This window comes from Neltuma alba, unplaced genomic scaffold (assembly GCF_004799145.2).
Source record: "Neltuma alba isolate B1F8T4 unplaced genomic scaffold, ASM479914v2 tig00012861_pilon, whole genome shotgun sequence".
NCBI classification, from domain to species: Eukaryota; Viridiplantae; Streptophyta; class Magnoliopsida; order Fabales; family Fabaceae; genus Neltuma; species Neltuma alba.
The window spans coordinates 31917-40645 of NW_021637244.1; the positions used below are offsets into that span (position 1 = coordinate 31917).

Sequence of the window (8729 nt, forward strand, 5' to 3'; positions counted from 1 at the left end):
ACCTCTGGTGTTGGATTAGCATAATTTACATAACAACTTAGTTTTAAAATAGTGGTATTTTTTTCCCTCAGAATCTAAAAAATTTATATGAATTAAATTAAATTTTAGGGATCATTTGAGATCGTGAGGGAGGTCTTCAGATGTCCTTTTATTCCCATTTTTTAAAGAAGTACGACTACAATCGCGCACGTGAGCTCAGCAGAAAATCAAATGAGCTGAAAAAGAGGCATCTGCGCGCCGCCGCCGCATAAGGCCACATGAGAGCAGCTTGGGGGCTCCTTTGTATTGCTGCTGACACATAATAAAAGCACACGCAAAAGCATGAAATTGAAGTTTGTGGTTTATTGTATTCAGAAGATTGTTTAGATGGTTTTTTTTTCTAACTGGCTTATGGAAAAATTATGCAAAGCTTACGATCTAATTAGTTATGGATTCTATTTACTTTAATTAGAAACCAAATAATTTAATTTATATTCATGTTTATCTATATTATATTTAATTAATTTATCTAATGTATTTTCAAAATTTTCTCCCTAACAAATATTTTTATTCTATAATTTCACAAATAAACTATTTATATTTTATCATAATAATTTTACTTTTACGTGTTTTTTAAACTATATCACATTAAAATATAAAATTTCAAACACTACTCTATGTTCTTTTCTCTTTTCTGTCATTTTACAATTAAACTAACTTTTCTATTAATCATCCAAACAACTTTTAATTTTTTCAACTGACTTTTTAAAAGCACTTATCCAAACATAAATTGCATTACACTAATTGACTTTTATTCTAATTTCAGTTATAAAAGTCAGTTGGATTAGAAGTCAGTTTTGCCCAACTCCAATCCAAATATATCCTTAGTCAATAAATGTTGCTTTCCAAGATTTTATGATTATATTTTGATTTTGAAGGCGCAAGGGAAAAATATCTTCCAGCTGTCCTTGCCCCCTTATTGGATACCTTCTCAATTTGTTTTGGACTTTTGGCCAATGGCGCCCCGCATTATCATCATTATTTATTATACATTTTCCACATCCTGAGAAGTGGAGGAAAGCTACTTCATTTTGAATTGGTATCGCATTACTATTCTTCGCGCCGTGCTCCATTATTGCTTTCAATAATTCCACCTACGTCCGGGAATAGCTCTCCCGAGCAACCGTCTTGTGCTTTAATTTTGATTTGATTCTTTTATTTTCCTCTTTTTTTAACGAGATACGCATCTTTCAATTATCGAAATAACAACCACGACTGCAATGATAGAAATAATATCATTATTTATTATAATTAATTTTATGCACACACTTTTTTTTTATAGTTGTGTTTCGGTATTTCAAAGGAAGTCTTTCTCTTTTACTATTATTGTTTTTGTTGTGTAACATAATTAACATCCGCATGGTAATTCTGATTTGCGTATGTTACTTGCTTACAATGATTGTGTCCGTGTTTGGAATAACGTTAGGGAGTTTAGAACTCCAACCAAAAAAAAAAAAAAAACGTTAGGGAGTTTAGAACTGAGTCGAGACAACAACGGAAAGATACAAGTAACGTGGAAAAAACAATGTTTGATATGATTCTCAAAATTTGCTTTAATGTTTGAGAAAATGGTTTCAAAAGACAATTAAATAACTCAAATTTTTATTATGATCATTAATTTTATTAAACTCCTAATCAGGCTAGATAATCCAAAGAGAGATTTTAAAATTTTATGAAATGACCCTACTGCCCATTTTATTAGAAATCAACAGAGAATTCTAAATTAATATGTTTTTATTTCATGATTAACACATTTTAATTTTAAAATAATAATTTTTTGTTTCCATAACGTATTTGTAATTAATCTTTAAATAAAATTTAATCACAATATAATCCTAAAATAACATGTCACATTTCACAATTAACATGTTTTAATTATAAATTAACAATTTTCTGTCTCCAAAATATAGACGCAATAAGTCCTTGAATTAAAAAAAAAATCACGACACAACTTTGAAAATTAACAAGTTCAATTATAAAATTAGCACATTTTAATTCTAAATTAACACCTTGAAAATGATAGAAAATTTGCACTTCTCTGAGTTTTTAATGAAAATAAGATTAGATTTATTTCATAAAATTTTAAAATTCCTATTTATGTCATATGATCTAATTAGATATTTGATAAATTCAATGACTCAAATAAAAATTTTGGTTATTTAAGTGCCTTTTTAAGAAAATTTTCCTTAATTTTTTTAGTTTTTTTATTGTTTAAAATTTATTTTTTTGTAATTGAATTTTAATATATTATCTAAACAAATTGCTATCAAAATAACTTTCAAAGGACTTTTCATGCGTAAATCACACTTTTTATCTCAATTTCTATTTCCAAAAATCACTTTTATCAATGTTAATCCGTACAAAATAAGAATAGATGTACGAGTGATTATATCAATATGAACTTCTCAAAACGTGATAAAACTTCTCTCGCTTTTATCAATGTTTGCACGGAGTAATTAAAATATGGTAATAAATATGACTCGATTTTGGCAATAGTGTCAAGTTTGGTGCCGAACGTGGCCACTTAGTCATATTCACGAAAAGTCAAGCCGCATGCAGCTTCCATTCTTTTGGAGGAACTCAAATACAAACGTGCCAGCCAATTAACAGGATTAAAGTACCAAATATAATTATATAATTATATGATAGAGTTATTATAAATTCTTCCTTATATTCTTATTATTTTTTAACATTAATTTTCGATTCAGGAATATTATGTCCTTCTTCAGTTCATCTTTTTTTTACCATGACAAAATGATATATTAAAAGAGAAAGTTCAAATGTTACAAACAATCAGGCAACCTATACGAGTAACATTAGAAGAAATAAATTTTTTTTTAGAAATTATATCAATATGATAAGAAAAAAATTGTAAATAAGTGATAATATTTGCTGCCAGGTGATCGGGAAACACTGAGAGAGGGCTGGAAGGTGCAAAAAATACTAATCAACACACATGTGGAAAAAAGACTTCAAATGACGAGTCATGATATAAAAGTGATTAATTGAGTAAAGCAAAGCATTTAGAATGAAATTCAGTATCAACAATGCCCGTGTTTAATTTATTGTTCTTGTGATGTACTGCCTCTGAACCGGAGGTAGCATTATTCAAATGTGAATTTGAAATATTTTGGAAATAAGTAATTAATAATTGTGCTGGTGTAAAAAGTAATTGATAACTGTGGTCCGTTGACAAACCCATTATAGATGGAAAAGAATTTAAAAAACCTATAAATAAAATATTATAATTAGGAATGGAGGTATATTATTATAGACAGAAAAGAACTTAAAAAATCAATAAATAGAGTTTTATACTTAGGGTGGAGGTAATATTATTCGAATGTGAATTTCAAATATTTTGGTAGTAACTAATTAATAATTGTGCTGGCGAAAAACAGTAATTAATGATTGTGGTTGGTGGACAAGCCCATCACGGATGGAAAAGAACTTGAAGAGCCGCCACGTAACCTTTCAGCGGTGATCCCCACAGTTGAAGTATTCAGGTCAAAAAAAAAAAGAGAGACCCCCACAGTTGAAGTATGAATTCAAATCCGTTGACTCTTCGAAATATTACGGCCGATTGATCATTTGATTGGACGGTTCACACCTCCTAGATTGGATCCATACGCATTAAATTAATAACAAAATCTAAATTTTGTTAGAAGGACTTGTTTTTTTTTATTTATAAAATAATATTTATATTATCTAAACATTTAATAAGTTTCTTTTAATTTCTTATTCTTTTTTTCATCTATTTATTGGATTTTTTACTTATTTTAAAGGCATATTTTAAAAAAAATATACCTTACATATTTATTATTTTAAAGTGATTTTAAACTAATTTTTTAATAAAAATAAATAGCTAAAATTTATTTTATATTTTGAACCAGATAGAGTAGCGGCAAAAAATAATAATAAACAAAATTTGCGGGCAACAAAAACATAGTGAAGTTTGTATCCAGCATGCTCACGTTTTCTTGGATGGATGTCGTGTGCATTGGTATACCCGCCGCCCGCCGGTCGTATCCAGCATGCCCTCGTTTTCTCGGGTTGATGTTGCTCCACGCAGACCTTTTTTGTTTTGGGCCATTGACGTAGACTTAAGAAATGGTATAGCTTTTTATTTGCCTGAATAAATTGCGTAGTTTTTTCACCCGCATCAACAGGGCAAGCAAAAACTTCCTCTAACGAAAACTAAGTATTACTCGTAGCACTCTGAGACCGTCCCTCCACTTTTTCCATTTGCAACCTCTTTCAGCGCGTAGGGTGGGGAATAAATTGCATAGTTATAATATATATATGTATAGAGTATTTTTTGTGCTTGATATGAATTATCTTTCCATCTTTTATTCTCAATGTAAGAGTCAGATAACTAACTTATAAATATTTAAAAAAATTAGTTAAGTTAATTATTTATAATAAATAATGTTATCTTTTTAAATATCTTTGTTAATTATATGTATTGAAATTTGATGGAAACTCTTTAAGTGTGCAGTCATCATGGGATTATTTGGGGGCAAAATAGATAAATCTTGAAGACAAATTGAATTAGAATTTTATATTTATGATCAAATTGAATTTCTAATTATCTCTTATACTAAGAAATGGAGGTGGTATTAAATTTGTTATATGGATATATAATTCATTCCTAATTTATTGTGGAGATTAATGTGTAAACTTGTTCTAGAAGTTTTCAATCATGAGTGCTTGGCACCTGATAGTTTTTTTTTAAGTGCAAATTTGCCCTAAAAGTGTCCTGTATCTTTAAAAACGTTAATGGTCATATAATTACTTTAACAATTGATGTCAGTTTTTTAATAGCAGAAGACAGTATTGTTATGATTTTAAGCTTTCAGGACAAATTTACATCTTAACTCTTTATTGCTGTGTGGATGGTTATTTTTTTAAAGAGTATATATATTAAATATGAATAAAGTCAAGAAATTATAAATTTTTAAGACAAGATTAATAAAATTTAATGTTAATCTTAAAGTGTATTGAAGTGTCTTATGCATAGAGTTAAATAAACATATGTTTTTTGACAAAAAAATAAACATATATCAAGAAGAATGTTATGTGATATTCTACTCTATTCTTTTTATAAATTAATTTTTTTATATATAGAGTGGGTCAGGTAAGCTTTTAATATGTTTAAAATTTTAACAAACTTTTTTTCATTCCAACTCCAATTAATTACATTCCATGACCTCTCATCTCTCTTATTTTAGCATGCTATAGAAAGCATTATAATCTCACAAGGTCAAAAAAAAAAGAAAAAAAGAAAGCATTATAATCTGGTAACATGACAATGTGTAATCCTTAAATCGGACGAGCAGTTAAACGGACGGATGAGATTTTTTTTTTGGACTCAAACGGACGGATGAGATTGAGCACAAAAAGTGCATGAGGGAGATGATACGGAGAGAATTCCAAATCCCACAATATGGACATGCCACATAATTTTTATTTTTAACAGTCAAAGTCCACGTCAGGATCTCGTGTTAGGTGCCCAGCAGCATATCGGCTGGTCCCTGCCATGCGTTTTGCTCTTCTTCGTCTTCCTCAAGATGTGCGTGTCGCAAGTTGAGACACCGTATATGTATGCGTTTATGGCTGTGATCGGCGAGACAATCATGATATGCGTAGAATTTTGAATTTCAGTTTTGGAATTACTGTAAAGTCATGGATAAGAATAAGATATTCCAAATTAGAATTTGGAAATAGTTTCAAATTTCATTTAAGCCTATCCCAAGCACTTTCATTTTATATATATATATATATAGATACACACACACACTCTATATAATAGTCATTCGTCCAATCCATCCCATATAATATAATACTGCGAGTAAGAAGTCAGAACAACCCAAGAGGCAGACATGGCTTCATCGATGAGGATCTCAAGGCTGCTCTCCCGCTCCCTCGCTTCTGCTTCCTTGTTTGCTCGAGGAGGTATTACTTGTTCATTACTTCCGTGTTCTTTTCATGTCAATCCACTTGGTGATCCGATTGTTTTGTTGATGATGTGGTTCGCTTCTCCGAAAATGCTCAGAGCCGAATGTCGATGCGACGTCTTCTGAGCTTTTAGATTTTTCGTCTTTGATTTCTTTTCTCCTGTGGAGTTGATTCACTGGGGATTTGAAATATCTGTTGATCCGTCATCTAGTTTAGACTTCAATTTCTAGTGGATCGTACTGGATCAGCAGGGTCAAAGAAAATTAACACTGACAGGGAATGATGTGGGGAGGGTGGGATACGTAAGAGATGAATATCGTACTTGTGGGTCATAATTGCTGCGAAAGGTTGATGATTTATTTATGTCATTTATTACCTCTTTGGCCCTTCTAAGTCACTGGGTTTTCTTTATCATTCCCCGATTTCTGGATTTTTTTTTTTCTCGACATAACTACAAGTTCTCAGTACCTTTTGAGAGCGCACACGTTATTTTCAGTGATAGCAATCTGATAGTTATTTTCTGGCACCACATGTCCGGGTTAACATTTATACTCTTAGGATTTTACTGCGTCTTTTGCCTCAAAATCTTTTAAGTTATGAACTCTATTTTTCTGACTCAATGTTTGAAAATAAACGCTGCAGGTGGGAATGGTTACTCGAGCAGAGGGCTGAGTAAATATAGTACTGCTTCTGCAGCTCGTGAAGAACTGTTTAAGCCGTCGATTCAAGTGGAACACACTCAGCTCCTAATCATGGGAAATTCGTGGATGCTGCTTCGGGTGAGTTCCCCCCCCCCCCCCCGGGGGTCAAACTTAGACTTGTCTTTCTCATTATCTTCTTCGAGCACTTTCAAGATCCAAGGATCTACAGTTTTCAATCTGACTTGGAAAGATTGAAAGATAAATGAAGGAAAAGAAAAGGATGAGATTAAAAAAGCAAAGCTGATTTTCAATTTTTAAAGTCATCTCACTCAGTTACCGCTGTGATTCTTTTCGGGCTTTAGGCAAAACTTTTCCAACGCTGGACCCCAGGACAGGGGAAGTAATTGCACATGTTGCTGAGGGTGATTCTGAAGATGTAGATCGAGCAGTTGTCGCTGCACGTAAGGCATTTGATGAAGGGCCTTGGCCAAGAATGACAGCCTATGTATTCACCTCTAACGCTAATTTCTAATTTCGCTTTTTACCGCCTACAAGTTCTGAACTTTGTTCCATTTTTTCCCCTCGTACAAATGTAAATTACAGGAAAGACAAAAGATATTGTTGCGTGCTGCTGATCTTATTGAGAAGCATAACGATGAGCTTGCGACACTTGAGACCTGGGATAACGGGAAGCCCTATGCCCAAGCTGCTCAAATTGAAGTTCCAATGCTAGTTCGCCTAATTCGATACTATGCTGGTACGGGTTCCAACTTCCAACTAATGTATAACTTCTACGATAGATTATTCTACTTCCAAATTTCTAATAGTTCGACGTCTGAATTCTTCAGGTTGGGCTGATAAGATCCATGGCCTCACGGTTCCTGCTGATGGACCATATCATGTTCAAACATTGCATGAACCAATTGGTGTTGCCGGTCAGATCATTCCCTGGAACTTCCCACTACTCATGTTTGCATGGAAGGTTGGGCCTGCGTTGGCATGCGGCAACACTATCGTTTTGAAAACAGCTGAACAAACGCCATTATCTGCTTTATATGCAGCAAAGCTATTCCATGAGGTAGGTGACATTGAGTCACACACATTACACCAAGCTTTTGTTGAGAGCGACTTTTTTCTTTTGTGAAAAAATTTTAATTATCTAATTTCAATGGATGATTATGTAGCTTGAGTTATGATTTGTTTTTGACATTTAGTGTACCTCATGTTAAGTCCCTTCTTTTAGAAAACATTTCTAGTTTCATTGCTGAACATGCCACATCTATTCAGTGGGGACTATTTTTGTTGTTATGCATTAGTAGTTTCTCTCTCTCGCCTATGTATTTATTAGTCTAGCTCGCGGGTACGTATTTACTTAACATTCTGTGATTTTGATAAGCTTGAATCACTTCTTCATGTGGTTGAACTCATTTTTGCATTGAAGAAATTAATAGATTGTTGTACCTGTATCCAATCCTCATATTGATTTTATCATCATTCTGGCAGGCTGGGCTTCCGTCTGGTGTTTTAAATATTATATCTGGCTTTGGTCCAACTGCTGGTGCTGCTGTTGCTAGTCACATGGATATTGACAAGGTAACAAGATAGTTTAGTTTGCAAGAGCACTCGTTTGTTTCAAGTATGACTTTCTCTCCACCCTTTATGGCCTTTGGTTGTCCACTCTGTTTGGAGCTTGACATTTGCAGCTGCTTTGATGGTCAACTGGAGTATTTCATCGCAGCATGAATGAGTTTCAGGCTCAAAATAAGACGATTGAAGTTTGACCACTTGTTTTGGAAAGGAACAATTTTTCGTGATAGTACTCTTATTGACATTAATATTTCTGATTTCTAGGCTTGGGAAGTTTCAAATCCTAATTTCATAATTAACTCATTGAAATGGATTATAAGGATGACGGCAGTTGAGCCTGAACTTTCTATACCTCTTGCAGGTTGCTTTTACTGGATCAACTGATACTGGAAAAATCGTCCTCGAACTGGCAGCGAGAAGTAATCTCAAGACTGTAACTTTGGAACTTGGAGGGAAATCTCCCTTCATTGTATGCGAGATGCTGATGTAGATCTAGCTGTAGAGCAA

At 32.9% G+C, this 8729-nt stretch overlaps 1 pseudogene; it reads left to right on the plus strand.

The window, feature by feature from the left end:
• Window positions 1-5842: 5842 nt before the first annotated feature.
• LOC114731894 (aldehyde dehydrogenase family 2 member B7, mitochondrial-like) lies at window positions 5843-8720 on the plus strand (annotated as a pseudogene).
• The last annotated feature ends 9 nt before the right edge of the window (window positions 8721-8729 follow it).